Source organism: Myotis yumanensis, unplaced genomic scaffold (genome assembly GCF_028538775.1).
Source record: "Myotis yumanensis isolate MYYU_CA2020_CCGP unplaced genomic scaffold, mMyoYum1.0.hap1 SCAF_10, whole genome shotgun sequence".
Lineage (NCBI taxonomy): Eukaryota > Metazoa > Chordata > Mammalia > Chiroptera > Vespertilionidae > Myotis > Myotis yumanensis.
Window position 1 is genome coordinate 6,448,676 of NW_027223761.1, and position 18,118 is coordinate 6,466,793.

Sequence of the window (18,118 nt, forward strand, 5' to 3'; positions counted from 1 at the left end):
AAGAATTGAGGTGGACTCTGAGGTTAGATCTGGATTCCCAGGAAGATCAGAGGGAGGGATTTTTGAAAGGGGGAGAAGAGAACTTGGGTGGATGTTTTAGACAGTAGTACAGATTTGTTTAAAGCAGGGGTCCTCATCTGGGTGTGATTTTTGTCCAGTCAAGAGAGTTTGACAGTATCTGGAGCCTTTTTGTTGTTGTTAATCCTTACCCTAGGACAGTGATGGTGAACCTATGACACGCGTGTCAGAGGTGACACGCGAACTCATTTTTTTGGTTGATTTTTCTTTCTTAAATGGCATTTAAATATATAAAACAAATATCAAAAATATAAGTCTTTGTTTTACTATGGTTGCAAATATCAAAAAATTTCTATATGTGACACGGCACCAGAGTTAAGTTAGGGTTTTTTTTGTTTTGTTTTTTTAAAGGGGAGAATGATGATTTTTATTTTTTTTAATATATTTTATTGATTTTTTTACAGAGAGGAAGGGAGAGGGATAGAGAGTTAGAAACATCGATGAGAAAGAAACATCGATCAGCTGCCTCCTGCACACTCCCCACTGGGGATGTGCCCGCAACCAAGGTACATGCCCTTGACCAGAATCGAACCTGGGACCCTTGAGTCCGCAGGCCGACGCTCTATCCACTGAGCCAAACCAGTTAGGGCAAGTTAGGGTTTTTCAAAATGCTGACACACCGAGTTCAAAAGGTTCGCCATCACTGCCCTAGGAGGATATTTTTTTAAATTGATTTCAGAGAGGAATGGAGAGGAAGAAAGAGACAGAAACATCAATGATGAGAGAAAATCATTGATTGGTTGTCTCCTGCATGCTTCCCACTGGGGACCAAGCCCTCAACCCGGGCACATGCCCTGACCAGGAATTGAGTTGTGACCTCCTGGTCCATAGATTGATGCTCAGCCACTGAGCCACATCGGCCAGGCTAGGGGGATATTTTGTCCATTGATTTTTAGAGAGAGTGGAAGGGAGGGAGGGTTAGAGAGAGAGAGAGAGATACTGATATGAGAGAGCCACATGGATTGGTTGCCTCTGGCACACGCCCCGACCAGAGCCAGGGATTGAAGCTGCAGCCCAGGTATGTGCTCTTGACTAGGAATTGAATCTGAGACCCTTTGGTTTGCAGGATGACACTCTAATCATTGTGTTATACTGGCCAGGGCTAGAGACATTTTTTATTGTCAGATTAGGGGAGTACTACTGGTATTTTAGTGAATAGAGTCTAGGAATGCTGCTAAGACATCTTCATGCACAGATCAGACCTCCACAACAATGAATCATCTGACTCAAAATGTCAATAGTGTAAGATTGAAAATCAGTAGATAGTTCTATGTATATTATTCTGATTAGCTGCTGTTCATCTTTGAGTTTAAAGTCTATCACAAAATATCTTGAAAGCACTCTCAGATTTTGTTTCTCAGGGCTTCGCCCAAAGTAAGCATGAAGCATTTTTATTGTTGACTTTTCACAAAGCTCACTTCATGGTCATGACAAATTCTCAACCCAGTTGCAGATTTATTACTCAGCTTATCCTAAGATCAATTTATTTGGATACCCGAAATAAGTATTCACTGTCTTGAGATCAATAATTATGTTACAACAAGGAATTTCCTTTTGATATTCTCTCTTTTTAAAAAAAATATATTTTATTGATTTTCCACAGAGAGGAAGGGAGAGAGACAGAGAGTTAGAAACATCGATGAGAGAGAAACATCGATCAGCTGCCTCCTGCACATCCCCCACTGGGGACGTGTCTGCAACCCAGGTACATGCCCTTGACCGGAATCGAACCTGGGACCTTTCAGTCCGCAGGCTGACGCTCTATCCACTGAGCCAAACCGGCTTCGGCTTGATATTCTCTTTGAAGGATAGAAAAATGAGATAAAAGCTGCAGTGTTAGACGTAAGCAAATATTGAAATATTATGAATTGCCCTGCAGCTGAATACCTGTGACTGTTCCTGAGAAACAACCTCATGGGCTGGTTGTAACCCTCAGTGTGAATTCAAGGTAGCCTGACTATTATTCCATCTCTTTATAGCCCTGGAATCACAGAGCAGTAATCTAGCCAACCTTCTTTCTGACATTGACCTCAAGAGAATTTACATTTGTAAATATAGGGATCATTTTATAATTCTTTTAAGTTTCCAAAGTATTTTCCCTGTTTCTTGTATTCTTTGATCATCTTAATCTTTTGATTATCACAAAGGATTGCTGGAACTCGGGACGGTGCTACCATGTAGCACAAGTCTAGAACAGCGTTTCTCAACCTGTGGATCGTGACCCCTTTGGGGGTTGAATGACCCTTTCACAGGGGTCGCCTAAGACCATCGGAAAATACATATATAATTACATATTGTTTTTGTGATTAATCACTATGCTTTAATTATGTTCAATTTGTAACAATGAAAATACATCCTGCATGTCAGATATTTACATTACAATTCATGACAGTAGCAAAATTATAGTTATGAAGTAGCAACGAAAATAACTTTATGGTTGGGGGTCACCACAACATGAGGAACTGTATTAAAGGGTCTCGGCATTAGGAAGGTTGAGAACCACAGGTCTAGAAGGTGCTCTTCACATGTCTTAATCTATGTGAAAGATGTCCTTGGAGTTGTGCAGTGTACAAGAATAATGGTGGCCCTTTTGGGGTGGATAAGATAAAGGAAAAGTCACCCTGTGTATTTGAAACATTGGGAGGAAAAGCCCAATCTAATGGATAATAATACACTATGTGCTTGGTATTGGCACTTTGTTCTAATTCCCATTTTACTGGTTTGGAAACGGAGGCATAGAGCAGCTAAGTAACTTATCTGAGGTTACCCAGTTAAGAAGGGAAAGAGCCAGGATTCAAAGTAGGCAGTCTGGCTTTCAGGCCTACCAGGCTAATACTGCCATATTTTCAACTTTATTGAAGCACAGTTTATAAATGTTTTGCTGATGGATTTGGGGTGTTCCCCATGTCATCTTTTCTCATTCAGGAGATTCAATCACTTAAATGTTTGTTGAATGCTTACACTGTGGCAGGCACTGTGCTTGGTTCTTGCCTTGTTAGACTTCTAAATACTATACTATGGTTTCAGATGTGTTGAATATTTCGAAGAAATTAAAAGGGTATTAAAATTGTTGTATCATGGGAATAACTTCGTGAGATTAGGTGATCAGTAGAGGCTTCTTTTGAAGATGGCATTTTGTAACTATGACTTGAGTGATGAGGTGCCAATTTTGTGAAGTTCAAGAACTTAGGGGACCAGATCTGGGTCTAGGTAGAGGGACCAGCTAATGCAAAGCCTAATTAATGGTAGGGATGAGAAAATGTTGCAAGCACTTAACCATGTGTCGGACACCATGCAAAGCTTGCTATAGATATAGAGATAAGACAGTCATGGTCTCTCTATCATGAAGCTTATAGTCTTGTGGGTAAGTCAGACATTAAATAAATACTTACAATAGTAATGTTAATTATAGTTACACAAAGGGCTGCAAAGGTAAGTACAGAATGCAATAAGAGTATATAAACCTGATCTAAACTTCAGGAGTGGGAGAAGGTGTCAGAGAACACTTTTCCTGAGAAAGCCTTTAAAGCTGAGACCTGTAGGTGAGTAAGAGGTAACCAACTTTAAAAGAGAAGTGACTAGCATATGCAAAAACCCTGAGGTTGGAAGGAATCTGACACATTTGAAGAACTTACCAACCAAACAAAAACAAAAGTCCAGCGTAACGAGAGAAGAGAGTGGAGGAGAGAGTCAGTCTTGACAACGGGTCAGTCCAAGTAGGGTTTTATCCTGAAGGCAGCAGGAAAGACAGACATTCAGCAGAGGAGTAATATGCTTGGACTAGCCCTAGCTGGTTTTGCTCAGTGGATAGAGCAACAGCCTGTAGACTGAAGGGTCCCAGGTTCAATTCTGGTCAAGGGCACATACCTCGGTTGCAGGCATCCAACCTTGGTCGGGGGCATGCTGGAGGCAACCAATCAATGTGCCTCTCTCACATAGGTGTTTCTGTCTCTCCCTCTCCCTTCCACTCTCTAAAAATCAATGGAAAAAATATCCTTGGATGAGGATTAAAAAAAAAATGCTTGGACTAATTGACTAGAGTATACAGAAAGGATCAGAATGGATTTGATAAGACCAATTAGGAGGCTACTGTAGAGATTCAGGTCAGATACGATGGTGGTATAGTTGAGAGTGCTGACAGTAGAATTAGAGAGGTTTTTTTTTTTTTTAATATATTTTATTGATTTTTTGCAGAGAAGAAGGGAGAGAGATAGAGAGCTAGAAACATCGATGAGAGAGAAACATCGATCAGCTACCTCCTGCACACCCCCTACTGGGGATGTGCCCGCAACCAAGGTACATGCCCTTGACCAGAATCGAACCTGGGACCTTTCAGTCCGCAGGCCGACGCTCTATCCACTGAGCCAAACCGGTTACGGCATAGAGAGGTTTTGAGAAATATTTAGAAAATAGAATCATAGGATTTTGGTTCTTTGGATGTGTGGAGGGTGGAGTTAAGGGGGTACATGTAAGGATGACTCCCAAATTTTTCTCATGTGGGTGACTGTAGTACAGCCCTTTTATTGAAATAGTGCACCCTGAAGGAAGAGCAGGTTTGGAGATTGAGGGAAATAGCATAAGTTCAGTTTTGAGTAAGTTTGGACAGTTTGAATGTGAGGTGCCTATAGAATTGTTGAGTAGGTAACTATGGTTCTTGACCTAAGGAAGGACTTATTGGCATAAGGCGGAGTCTCATTGGCATATTATGGTAATTGAAGTTGGTAGACATGGAGTGGCATACTAAGGGAGTGAGAAGGAGGGGCCCAAGGTATTAGAAAAATCAAGGTAGTTGTGTCTTTGAAGCCAAGTGACTGTGGTACTTACTGTTTATCAGGCACTGTTCTAAGCATTAGTGTATTTGTCCAGTACCACCAGGTAGTAACCGGGTTTTTGAGCTTAGGTTCGTCTGGCTCCAGTTTGTATTCTTAAACATCACTTTATACTGATAGTGCTTCAAAGCGGTGGTAGTGGTCAGCTGAGGTCGATGCTACTCAGAGACTGAGTATATTAAAAACCGAGATGGCCATGGATATGGCAATATAGAGGGTATTGGTGACTTTAAATAGGAGTTTTAGTGGCATCTGAAGGCAGAAGACATTCTTCAAAATAAATGTGAGGCTACACAGAGAGTGAGTGAAGGGAAGTTGAGTGAAGTTTGGCTGTGAAGAGAGAAGGGGTGCAAATCGTAGTTCAAGTACAGGATCTAGAGAAGGTTCTCTTGGATTTTTGTTTGTTTGATTTTAAGATAGGAGTGACGATTACATTTACTTTATTTTATGTTTTAATATATTTTTATTGATTTCAGAGAGGGAGAGAGATATAGAAACATCAATGATGAGAGAATCATTGATTGGTTGCCACACCCCCCACTGGGGATTGAGCCCACATCCCAGGCATGTGCCCTTGACTGGAATCAAACTCAGGGACCCTATAGTCCACAGGCCAATGCTCTATCCAATGAGCCAAACCAGCTAGGGCTGACCATTACATTTTTTTTCGGTCCAACGTGGAGGCTGACTTGACAGACCAGGTGCTAGGACAGTGATGGTGAACCTATGACACACGTGTCAGAGGTGACACGCGAACTCATTTTTTTGGTTGATTTTTCTTTGTTAAATGGCATTTAAATATATAAAATAAATATCAAAAATATAAGTCTTTGTTTTACTATGGTTGCAAATATCAAAAAAATTTCTATATGTGACATGGCACCAGAGTTAAGTTAGGGTTTTTCAAAATGCTGACACGCCGAGCTCAAAAGGTTTGCCATCACTGCGCTAGGAGCAGGTCCAACGTTGAGGCTGAGGTCGACACCGCAAACCGGTTCAACATTCAATCCCATCAATTAATTTGGACCAGACTGTTTGAATTCCAGAAATAAAATTGGACCGCAAAGGGTTAATGGTATTATCAACTACTAGTTCTCTGTTATCTTCCACTAGAGGCCCAGTGCACGAAATTCGTGCGGTCCCTAGCGGCTGCCGGCCAGGTACTTACTCCCTTCTCCCAGCCACCTGCTGCTGCTGCTGGCCGGACCTGCTGCCACCACCAGCAGAGACCTCCTGCAGCCACCACCACCACCACTGGCCGACTGGGCCTCTCTCCCTTCCCCCAGCTGGCCCTGCCTCCTGGTCAAACTCCTGAACAAACTCTCGGTAGAGGGGACACTTTGCATACTACGCTTTTATTATATAGGATATTTAATCAATTGCTAAGACCTGCTGGATTTTGATATTCAACGCTTTTAGTTCCCACTACCACTCCTAGTTCTGACTCAGTCTGCACTGTTGTAGTAGCCTCCTTCTTAGATTTTTATTCTGGGTATCTTTTCCATTATTTCTTATTTGGTGCTTCCAAGGTTCTGATTAGGTTGTTCCCATCCTCTGTGACATTCCCCCACTCTTAGTCACTGGTGGTGTGGGATGGACACTGGACTTTGGTTCATAAGATGTGGCTTTGAATTTTAGCTCATATTCTGTGTAATCTTGGGCAAGTTACTTAACCTTGATGAACTGTAACTTTTCATGTGTGGAGTAGTGAAAATAAAGCTTACCTTTTGGAAATTGCTTATAAGTGCTTGGTTAACTTTTAAGGTTTTGCCATTGTAGGCATAAACTCCTTAGCCTGGGCTTCAGGCTTCAGTTGACTATTACAGTTTTATCTCCTTTTTTTTTTTTTTAATCCTTACCTGAGGATACATCTATTGATTTTTCAGAGAGAGGATGGGAGAGAGAGAGAGAGAAATATTCATGTGTGAGAGAAACAAGAAACATCCATTGGTTGCCTCCTGCACATGCCCCAGCTGGGGATCAAACCGTCAAGCTAGATATGTGCCCTGACTGGGAATCGAACCTGCAGCCTTTTGGTGTACGGGACAATGCTCCAACCAACTGAGCCACACAGCCAGGGTTTATTATCTAGTCTTTCTTATTTACTTTTATTTTGTTTATTATTATTATTTTTTAGAGAGAGAAGAGGGAGAGGGAGATAGGGGGAGGAAGGGAAAGAGAGAGAGAAAGAAAGGAAGAAACAGCGATATGAGTAAAACATCAATTGGTTGCCTTTGTACGCACCCCAATGGGGGATTGAACCTGCAACCTAGGTATGTGCCCTGATCAGGAATCAAACCCGTACCTTTTCAGTATACGGGACAAAGGTCCAACCAACTGAGCCACTCAGCCTAGGGCTTATCTACTCCTATATATGTTCCAGTCAAACCAAGCTACTTGCTTGCTTGTGATATCCTATCTCCCTGTCCCTACCTTGTTTTTCATCCTCTAAAGCCCATTTGCAATATTGTTTTACTAATCTCACATACTGAAGGAAACCTCTTTCCTGAATCCTCATAGTTTTTTCTCCCTACCCCTCTGATATCTAAATGGATACAAGATAAAAGTTTAATTATGTCAGATTATAAGCTCCTTGAGGAAAAATTATGACTTCCCTGGCATACACAAAGCACAGCACCCATGTATATCATTGAGATGAACATTACTAGTTGTTTAAATTTATCGTAAAGACAAAGCAGAATGTGCCCTGACTGGTGTGGCTCAGTTGGTTGAGTGTTGTCCCATGCACCATTTGGTCAGGTAGGGGTGCGTACGTTATTTCTTTCTCTCCCTCACCCTTCCTCTCTCTCGACAAAAAAATCAATAAAAACATATTTTTTAAAAACTGCCTTACTTTAGGTCACTGCCTTAAACAAGTGTCTGTCTTTCAAAATAAATAATAATTTTTAAAAGACAAAGCAACTGTAATAAAATTACTCCATTCTGTGTTGAAGTGCTGACAGTTATCAGGATGGCGGTGGTCAGAACACAGTCAAAGAAGGGGAGCCAAGAAACAAGAATTTGCCATAACTGGTAGCCCCACTTGTTCTGGTCATAAGAGAGGAGGGAACAAGCTGCTCATGTTCCTTGAGACCATCCAGTTACCCTTGCTCTTACTACACGGTGCTCACCAGCTTCTTTTGTAATTAGCTTGGTTCCCTGTTCCTTGATGCTGGGAAAGGGTTTCCTTGGATAGTGGGCATAAATATTCAGTCAGTGGTAGGCATTACCAGAAGTTACCTGTAAGTTTTTTTGTCTTGTAGAATTGATTATTAGCCTACCAAAATTTCTTCTTTGAACTTGAAAGAGACAAAAATATCCCTGGTTGCTGTGGCTCAGTTGGTTGGGCCGTGCCAGGCACCATCCCAGGCACTGAGGAGTTGCTGGTTCAATTCTCCAGGGCACATGTCCTGGTTTTGGGCCCAATCCTCTGTTGGGGCATGCAGGAGGCAGCTGATGGTATGTCAGTGTTTCTCTTTCTCCTTCTCCCTCTCTCTCAAAATTAATTTTAAAACCTTTAAAATAAAAGAGACAAAGATATCTACTTAACATTAATAGTATGTAAAGCCACTTATTTTATGTGCAAAGGTTTGAACATGGTGTGTAGAATGCTAAGGTACTATCTTCATACCATAGTTCAGACCCTTTTCTCAGAGAAGTCTTTGATTAAATTCTCATAGTATAGAATACCTCTTAGGCATAGCACTTATCAAAATTGCTACTTTATATTTACTTGGATAATTATTTGATTGTTTCTCTTTAGAGTGTAAGCATCATTAAAGCCTGCTACAATGCCTTTTCTCACCATTTTATCTCGTGCTTAGTATAATGCCTGGTCCACAGTAGGTGCTTGATAGATTTTTTTTTTCTGTGAATGTGTATATCTAACAGCTCTACATTCCACCCCATTCTGTATTCTTGGTAAGCTCCTAATAATTATCCTCCAAGGACCCAGATGTTGTTCTCTTGAGTTCTCTTCAGTTATATTCCCAAGGCACTTTTTATGCACTTCTTTTGTGGAACCAGCCACTTTGTGTTGTAGTTATCTGACTGTGAGTCTCTTCTTTAAAGCAAGGGACCATGTCTTCTTCAGGTGCTCCAAAAATATTTATTGAATTTAACAAAAATATGTTTGCACTTTTTAAAAATACATAAAAATATATAACATAATGACTGAACCCTAACAATGGAAAGAACCTTTGGTTGATAATCAGGAAGCCTGTTAGTTATCTAAGCTTTATTTTATTCACCTGCAAGTTCTTTCTTAGCATAATAGTTTAAAACAATTGTTTTCAAAGGGTGTCCCTGACCATATCTGAGAACTTGTGAGAAATGAAGATTCTTGGGTTTTTCTCCAAACTTACTGAATCAGAAACTCTGGGAGTGGGACCCAGCAATCTGTGTCTCAACAACCCCATTAGGTGATTTTTTTTTTTTCCTATTTTTTCCATTGATTATTAGGGAGAATGGAGGGGAGAGAGAAACACTGATGTGAGAGAGACACATCAATTGGTTGCCTCCCACATGGCACAGACCAGGGCTGGGACCCTGCAAACCCAGGTGTGTGCCCTTGACCAGAATCGAATCCTGGACCCTTCAGTCGCAGACAGATGCTCTATCCACTGGGCCAAACCAGCTAGGGCACTATTTTTTTAAATACATTTTTATTGATTTCAGAGAGGAAAGGAGAGAGAGCAAGAGATAGAAACGTAAATGAGAATCATTGACCGGCTGTTTCCTGCATGGCTCACACTGGGGATCGAGCCCGCAACCCAGGCATGTGCCCTGACCGGGAATTGAACCATGACCTCCTAGTTCATAGGTCCATGGTCAACCACTGAGCCACAAAGGCCGGGCAGGTGATTCTGATAGATGGTCAAGTTTGAGAACTATCAAAATTAGTTTAGTAGTTTGTCTGTTTTACTCTGTGTTAAAAAAATTAGAGTTAACTACTTTACACTTCATAGCTTAAAGTTATTTTTAAAACTTTTCTTTATGTGTGTTTCTTACCAGTTGAATTTGTGGACATTTTTTCTGAACTATTAATGATAGTTATATAGGCAAAATAGGCCTTTTTTGCTTTGCCAAGTCAAAGCTAATAATATAATACAGTGGAACTTCATTTCTCAAATTTGATTCATTCTGAAATGCTGTTCAAAAAAAGTCATTTTTTTCCAATCCTATCCTATATAATAAAAGCCTAATATGCAAATTGACTGAATGGCAGAACGACCGGTCGCTGTGACGCACACTGACCACCAGGGGGCAGACACTCAACGCAGGAGCTGCCTCCAGGCCAGCCAAGGTGGGTGCGAGCTGGGGGCCCTCCCCACCCCCCCATCCCCCCAATCGCCCTACTAGTCACCCTGCAGAGGGAGGCAGGGGGTGGGGCCAGCAAATGGGCAGTGCCAGGCCGGCAAAGGCGAGTGCCAGCAGGAACCCCCCAAATCGACCCGCCAGTCGCCCTGCAGAGGAAGGTGACTGGTGGTGGGGGGTGGGGCCAGCGAGCGGGCGGCGCCAGGCTGGCCAAGGTGGGTGTGAGTGGGGGGCCCTGATCGCCCTGCTGGTTGCCCCACAGATCAGCCCTGATTGCCGGCCAGACCTAGGAACCCTACCTGTGCACTGGGCCTCTAGTTAGAAATAATGTAGCCCTGGCTACATTTTTTTGGTCAGTGGATAGATTGTTGGCCTGTGGACTGAAGAGTCCCAGGTCCGATTCTGGTCAAGGGCATAATGCCTCGGTTGCAGGCTCCTCCCCTGCCTAGGCCCTGGTCTGGGGCATGCAGAAGGCAACCAATCGATGTGTTTCTCTCTCTCCCACTCTCAAAAAAATCAATAGGAAAATATCCTTGGGTGAGGAATAAAAAAAAAGAAAAAGAAATAATGTAAATTGAGTTAATCTGTTCCAGACCCCCAAATGAGTCCTTGTTTTAACCTTTTTATGTACAATACATGTCTATTATACTGTTAAATCTTGAAATCAGGGGTCCTCAAACTACGGCCCGGGGGCCACATGCAAATACAAATATTGTATTTGTTCCCGTTTTGTTTTTTTACTTCAAAATAAGATATGTGCAGTGTGCATAGGAATTTGTTCATAGTTTTTTTTTAAACTATAGTCCGGCCCTCCAACGGTCTGAGGGACAGTGAACTGGCCCCCTGTTTAAAAATTTTGAGGACCCCTGCTCTAAATGAACCCCTTAGAAACAAAAAGAGCATGAAATGTAAATGAAAATTTAACAAAAGGGAAAGGAAATGTATAGTAAAAATGAAAATTTTACAATAATTATAAGCAGCAACAAAAACACACAAAAATATTCATAGCACAATATCCTGAGATTTTAACAGTGGTAAACTGACTCATATTCGCGCATTCTCTCCTTTGTCACCTGCAAAATGAATGTCTCATCATACAGGTGTCAGCATGAAGGGGTTGACAGGTTGAGAAGCTTATTGTTTGAGATGGGAGAGGTTTGAGAAACGAGGTTCCACTGTACTTACCTACTTAGCTTTTTAAGCTCTTTCTCAGTTTATACCTCTCTGTTTGTAATTTTTACTCCATGTTATCTTCTGTATCTTTATGAAAATACTAGAGGCCCTGGTGCATGAATTCATGCATGGGTGGGGTCTGGCCCACCCCAATCAGGCTGATTGGGGCCAGGCCAGCAGGGGGGAAGGGCTGCAGACGGTTGGGGTGGAGGGTCAATCAGGGGTGGGGCCAGTCTGGGGGAGGGGCTGCAGTCGGTTGGCTGGCCGGCCCCACCCCCTGGTCGAACTCCCAGGAGAGGGGACAATTTGCATATTAGCCTTTTATTATATAGAACTAGGAACTGTTCCAAACATTGTGTTGTGGGTACCAACATCTACAGACATCCATTTGTGTCTGTCCCTTATTTCTTTATATTTATTCTTTAATTCTTTCAGATTCTATAATTTAAAAATTCTGTAGAGAAGCCTTGTTAAAGGTGTTTATAATTCTAAATACATTTCTTGAATTTTTCCCTTTATTGCATCCATGTGGCTGTTGTAATCACACATTTGGGAAAGCCCCTGCTGATACTTGTGCCATTCTGTGTCAAGTTGGAACTTTGAGGGACTCTGAGTTACCAGCCATAAGCCAAGGAACCCCACTGTGTAAAAGTAGAATAGGAATTTCTAGCATCATGATCAAGTGTCAAGTAGTGGTGGTGGTGTGTTGGGGTCCAACCCCAGCAGGTCCAGAGGTTCCCCAAGGTGTGGACAGAGTCGGCGAAGAAGGAATGACACAGAGATAGTGTTCAGTTGATCAGCAGCCTAGCCAGGATCTCTAGCCAGGATCTCCAGCCAAATTCTGTCACTAGGTTCTCCAGCCAAGTTCTGGTATTTATTGTCTTGTTACATCTGTATTTATACCAGTTGATTTTAATCCTGTCAATTTCTGTTGCAAAGGTTAGGGCGTTTCTTATCTCCATTCCAGGGAGTAAAGATTATGTAGCTTAAGCATGATTGTTTGTAGTTAAAGTGATTAACTACCGGCCTGCCACTTAGTTAAGGGGTTTTATCCCCTCCCTAACTTCAGGGAAAAATCCCTACCTGGGGAAACAGCCTTTCTCCGAGATGTGATCTTGGTTAACCGTTTCAGTCCCAAGCAGCGCCATCGCGCTGCTGAGATTTTATGTCGAGAAAACATACGATTCGTTTGAGTCCCAGGAGGTATTGAAAAAACACTGTCGAAGAATCCCAAACAGCGCAACCGCGCTTTCTCTAAATGAGTACGAAAAGACCCAAACAGCATGATAGCGCTTGTTTTATTTTATGTCGAGAAATACCAAGCAGCGCGATCGCATGCTTGGGACTCAAACAGTTAAAACACGTAGCGCTAAGGGGAGCAAACATATTAAGAACAGTATGTTATATACGGCAGGTCCCTTGAAACATATGCTGTGCAGATGTTTCTTTCCTGCAGCGACTGTGTCAAGCAGCAAGGATGAACAGGCTTCCGGCAGTGGTGGTTTTAGACCTGGGAAGGCATCACATCTCTAGGCCTCAGCCTTTCCTGTGTTCGAACAACTTTCTCTCATTTTTCATAGATTCAGAGTTTTCTGACCAACTAACTACATCTCCTTAATTTGATGAGAGACGTAGTTTTAAAACACATCTGAAAACAGAAAAATGTTGGCTCAAATTTCACAATTTTGTTCTACTGTAATAATCATTGAATGACTTATGTATGCCTACCCATATTAATCAAATTCATTGGCTTCTACTAAAGCTTTAATGGGAATAGAATGGCAAGCTGACACATGTCCATTTGAATCAATCTGTTCACTTCACAGGCATTTGATAGGTTCATTGGCACAGGAATTTAAACTGTGCACTGGCTTAGGTGTGAAATAATCTCTCCCATTTCTGAAAAGGAGATGTTTCTTTGGGTATAATGTTTTTTTATATGCTATTAAATTCTAAAAGTAGTTTGTTGGCTAGTTGAACTATGGAATTAATTTGATATTAACAAGACTCATATTGAAACTGTAATTAAATACAGAAGTAATACAAAGGACTTGAGTTCCTTTAAGTGTTGTTGTTTTTGTGTTTTTTGTTTTTTTGGGCTGGTGTCGCTTCCACTGGGATGTCTTTATCCTTTTCATCATAATCACTTTCTCATTTATGTTGATAAGCTTGTCTGCACTTAGTTCCTCTGATATATATAACTCCATATTCTATTCACATTTCATTTTCAGCATTTTCACTTTTTTTTTTTTAAACAGGCGGGTTTTTTGTTTGTTTATTAAATATATTTTTATTGATTTCAGAGAGGGAGGGAGAGAGAGAGAAATATCAATGATGAGAGAGAATCACTGATCAGCTTCCTCCTGCATGCCCCCCACTGGGCATCAAGCCTGCAACCCAGGCATATGCCCTTGACTGGAATCAAACCTGAGACCCTTCAGTCCGCAGGCTGATGCTCTCCACTGAGCCAAGCCAGCTAGGGCTCACTTTTTATTTCTTTGCTTCATTTTTATCTTTGTAGACCAGTTCCCTCTTTTGATTATCCTTTTTTTTTTTTTTTTTTAATAAAATATCATGTAGTTTATCACTGGGAGACTAGGAGGCAATATACTACGTCTTATTGTTTGTAAGTGAACTCATCACCAACAGACTTTGAAAGAAGTGGTATGATTGGTCACTGATCATGATGCACACCTCTTATTTATAGAATGTTTTGTGGACTGAGAAACTAACAGTAAAGTTTGTACTCTATTCAACTACTCACAGTTCATATACAATGGTAAATGAAATTTGAACTATATTGTTAGGAGATTGATGTTATTTAACTAAATTGTGGTAACTGAAATGTGTACATATTGGGACCATGCAAAGCAAGTACTACCAGTATAAAGAGTGTAAGAATGAGCACAAATGCTTTGATTTTTTTTTTCATTTTAAGTTTTTAATGAAAGTTGTATATAATATTACTTTATTCCTGCATCTTCTCAATTGTTTCTTCCTTGTATTTTCCTTTTCCTTTCCTACTTGGCGAGATTTGGCTTTACGTTCAAGAATCTTTTTGCGGTCTTTGTCCAGCTTTACTCTAGTGATAACCCCTTGCTGGGATGAATGCCCACATGAACAGTTGTCCTATTAGCTTTCTCCTGTTGCACTTGTTCAATGTAGATGACGTATTTCTTCCTGTAAACCTGAACTACTTTGCCAATTTGCTGCCCTTTGTAATGTCCTCGAACAACCTGAACCTCATCATCCTTTCGGATGGGCATGGACCGAACATTGTACTTCTGTCTCGGCTCTTTGGAAAGAGGAGACGACATGATCTTCCTTCGAATGTGGGAAGGTGCATTGAAATGCCTTTTACAGTTCTTGCTCCGGTCAGAAGTCACAAAGGGGTTGAACTTCATTTTGACCGCTAGCGCTCCTATGATGGCCGAAAGAGGGAAGAGCAATGCTTTGATTTTATAATGTTAGTTTAAAAGATTAATTCCTTGTAGGAAGATTAATGTCATTGTAGTTTACTGACCTGTAGCTCTGGTTTATATGTAGGATCAGATGATGACATACTGTCTATAATAATAAAAGCGTAACATGCTAATTAGACTGGACAACCTTCCGGATGAAGCCGGGCTGCAGCCACGGGATTGAGGCAGTCACCATGGCTGAGAGGGATCTCAGCTGCAAAGGCCTACTCTTGCATGAATTTTGTGCATTGGGCCCCAGTATATGTATATAAAGGACCTTTGGTAGCCATAATACATTATAGAGAACAATTATGTAGTATGATAGAGCAAGCAACATGACCAGCTCTAATATGCCAGGCAGTATTTTATTTTACTTTTTAAATATGTGTTTAATGATTTTGTTTTATTTGTAGTTTTATTGATTTTAGAGAGAGGAAGGGACAGAGAGAAAGAAACATCAATAAGAGCCTGGCTGGTGTGACTCAGTGGTTGAGCATTGTCCTATGAACCAAGAGGTCACGGTTTGATTCCTGGTTGGGGCACATGCCTGAGTTACGGGCTCGATTCCCAATAGGGGACATGTAGGAGGCAGCCGATTGATGATTCTCTCTCATCATTGGTATTTTTATCTCTCTCTTCTTCTCCCTTCCTCTCTCTGAAATCAATAAAAACATATTTAAAAAAAAAAACCATTGTGAGAGAGGAACATCCATCTTTTGCCTCCCACCTGACCGGGGACTGAACTCATAACCTGGGCATGTGCCCTGATCGGGAATCGAACTGGCAACCTTTTGGTGCACAGGACAACACTCAGCCAACTAGCCACGCCAGCTAGGGTGCCAGGCAGTATTATACTTTACATACAGTAGATATATCATTTGATCCTTACAACAATCTCTGAAATTGGTGGTTCTTCATACAACCTCGTTTTATAGATGAGGAAACTGAGGCTTACAGTTTATATAAGCTTAGTAAGTAGCTGATCCAGGATTCAGACTTAGGTCTGTCTAGCTCCAAACCCATATTCATTTTACTACTACATTTTTTGTGATGGTTGTTAGGAGTCCTCTCAGAGGCCCTTTGATAGTGGCTAAATTGAAATTAAAAAATTAAAAAGGAGCATTTTAGATATACTTAAGTCATTAAATTCAGGTTTAACATTTTGGCACAAAGACTACTATTCATATTTATTGCATCATACCAGAAGATAGTGTTAGGTTGTCTCATTTCTGGTGATGCTAGGCTTGATCACTTTATTTAGTGTGTGACTGTTAGATCTTTCCTATAATATATTTTTCCTTAGTAATTAGAAAGTAATTTATGGGATGGTACTTTGAGATTTCTCCAACAATTTTTCACTACTCATCCACCTATTTTTTCTTTTAATTCTCACCGAGGATATTTTTTCCATTGATTTTTATTTTATTATTTTTTTTAGAGAGAGTGGAAGGGAGGAGGGGGAAGAGAGAGAGAGCAACATCAATGTGGGAGAGACACATTGATTGGTTGCCTCTGGTACATGCCCCAATTAGGGGGAACAAACCGGCAACTCAGGTACATGCCCTTGACCAGAATCGAATCCGGGACCCTTCAGTCTGTGTGCTGACGCTCTATCTACTGAGCCAAAATGAGTAGGGCATAGCTTTTAAAGGTTTTAACATTTTTTATATAGTTAAGTCATGAGGTCATCATTTATAAGGAAAGGTAGAACTGGGAATAGAGTTTGGAAAAGAAACTTGAAACCACGTGTTGTATGAAATGAAGCTACCAAATACAAAATGAGCAATATCGAAACTGTGGATGAAAAGAAACATTCTCATTTTTTGCTGCAGAAAATGTTTCAATTTAATATTGGTTATTAACTATATTGGCATGGTCCTCTCCTTCTCATTTTAATGCGTTTTATGTAGTTATTCCTTAACTAGAGGTTTAAAGTGTTTTATTAAAGTATTTATAGTTGCATAGCTTTCTGATCTGATTTGGGATCGTGTTAATATGTTTGAAACTCCCTCAGAACCTGGCTGGAGGACTAAAGTTAATTTGTAGTACTAACAGTAAAGATTTCCTGAACTCAGATATAAATAGCAGAAAAGCTATGCAAGATGGAAGTTGAAACAGAATTAAGATTTATGAGAATGTCTACAGTGTAAGTCCAGAGTATGTGATCAAGTTCAAAACAATGTTGTTGTGGAAGATTTGATTTATGAGAGTATAAATAAGCCTTGATTGTATTTCATTCAGACTTAACCACATCTTCTGTACCATCCTGGGAAAGGTTAGGTTAAAAGATATTCCTTTCACTGGATTTCAGGAGTCAGTGAACCTTGCTAAACCTTATTAAAGAAAGAAGGAAAGGAAAATTCAAGGATCAAGGGCTTCCCCAGAGACTGTGTAGTCCCAGACATTAAAGATTCTTTTCTTTTTTTTATTGATTTCAGAGAGGAAGGGAGAGGGAGAGAGAGATAGATACATCAATGATGAAAGAGAATCATTGATCGGCTGCCTCCTGCACGCTCCCCACTGGGGATCCAGCATGCAACCTGGGCATGTGCCCTGACCTCCTGATTCATAGGTCGATGCTCAACCACTGCGCCACACTGGCCGGGTGACAAAGATTCTTGTAGCAAGACTTCTAGCTTATCTTCTAGTGGTAAACTAATCTAGTACACACCTGTCAGTTGATTAACTTAGAGTCTTTACTAGATCACTTATAATTGGTGCAAGTAATTGTCACTATTGCTGCCCTTTAAGAAAATTATGGTTTTTTTGGCAGATAAAACTCAAATCATAGGTGTTTCTTTTGTGTTTTTTTTTTTTACTTTCTCAGAAACAATCCATATCCTAAAGCGCAATCCAGCTGAAATCATCTATTATACTTTGCTTAGAACTAAGCAAAAATGCTGAGGTAGGGGCCAGTGGCACATGGCTTGGCACTACAATTCAGTTTAAATCTCTTTTTTAAAATTTTTATTTACTTTTCTCCCTATCACTATCTACTTTAAGACTTTCAATAGGTTTGGGATATTACACCATGTTCAGCATGGCAATAAGTCAATCAGGAAATGCCCCAAATGTTTATACTTCTGGCAAATAGATAAGCAGATTTTTTTTTTTCCTGGAGCTTTTTACTAGTAATAATGACAAACATTAAAAAGTATTTTCTTCTTGCTTCTGAATTAACTGAATATTCCCTTAGCAAGGCTATAACCAATGTATTAAATTCCCTGTATGTTTGCCTTAGTGTGGTCTTGGGAGTCCCAG

At 40.7% G+C, this 18,118-nt stretch overlaps 1 protein-coding gene and 1 pseudogene across 5 annotated transcripts in view; one reads left to right on the forward strand and one right to left on the reverse strand.

The window, feature by feature from the left end:
- KDM2A (lysine demethylase 2A) overlaps nucleotides 1–18,118 on the forward strand; it is an 89,303-nt gene that overhangs the window by 11,422 nt on the left and 59,763 nt on the right. The gene's annotated exons all lie outside the window — the stretch shown is intronic.
- Nucleotides 14,317–14,836, reverse strand: LOC139017832 (large ribosomal subunit protein uL24-like; annotated as a pseudogene).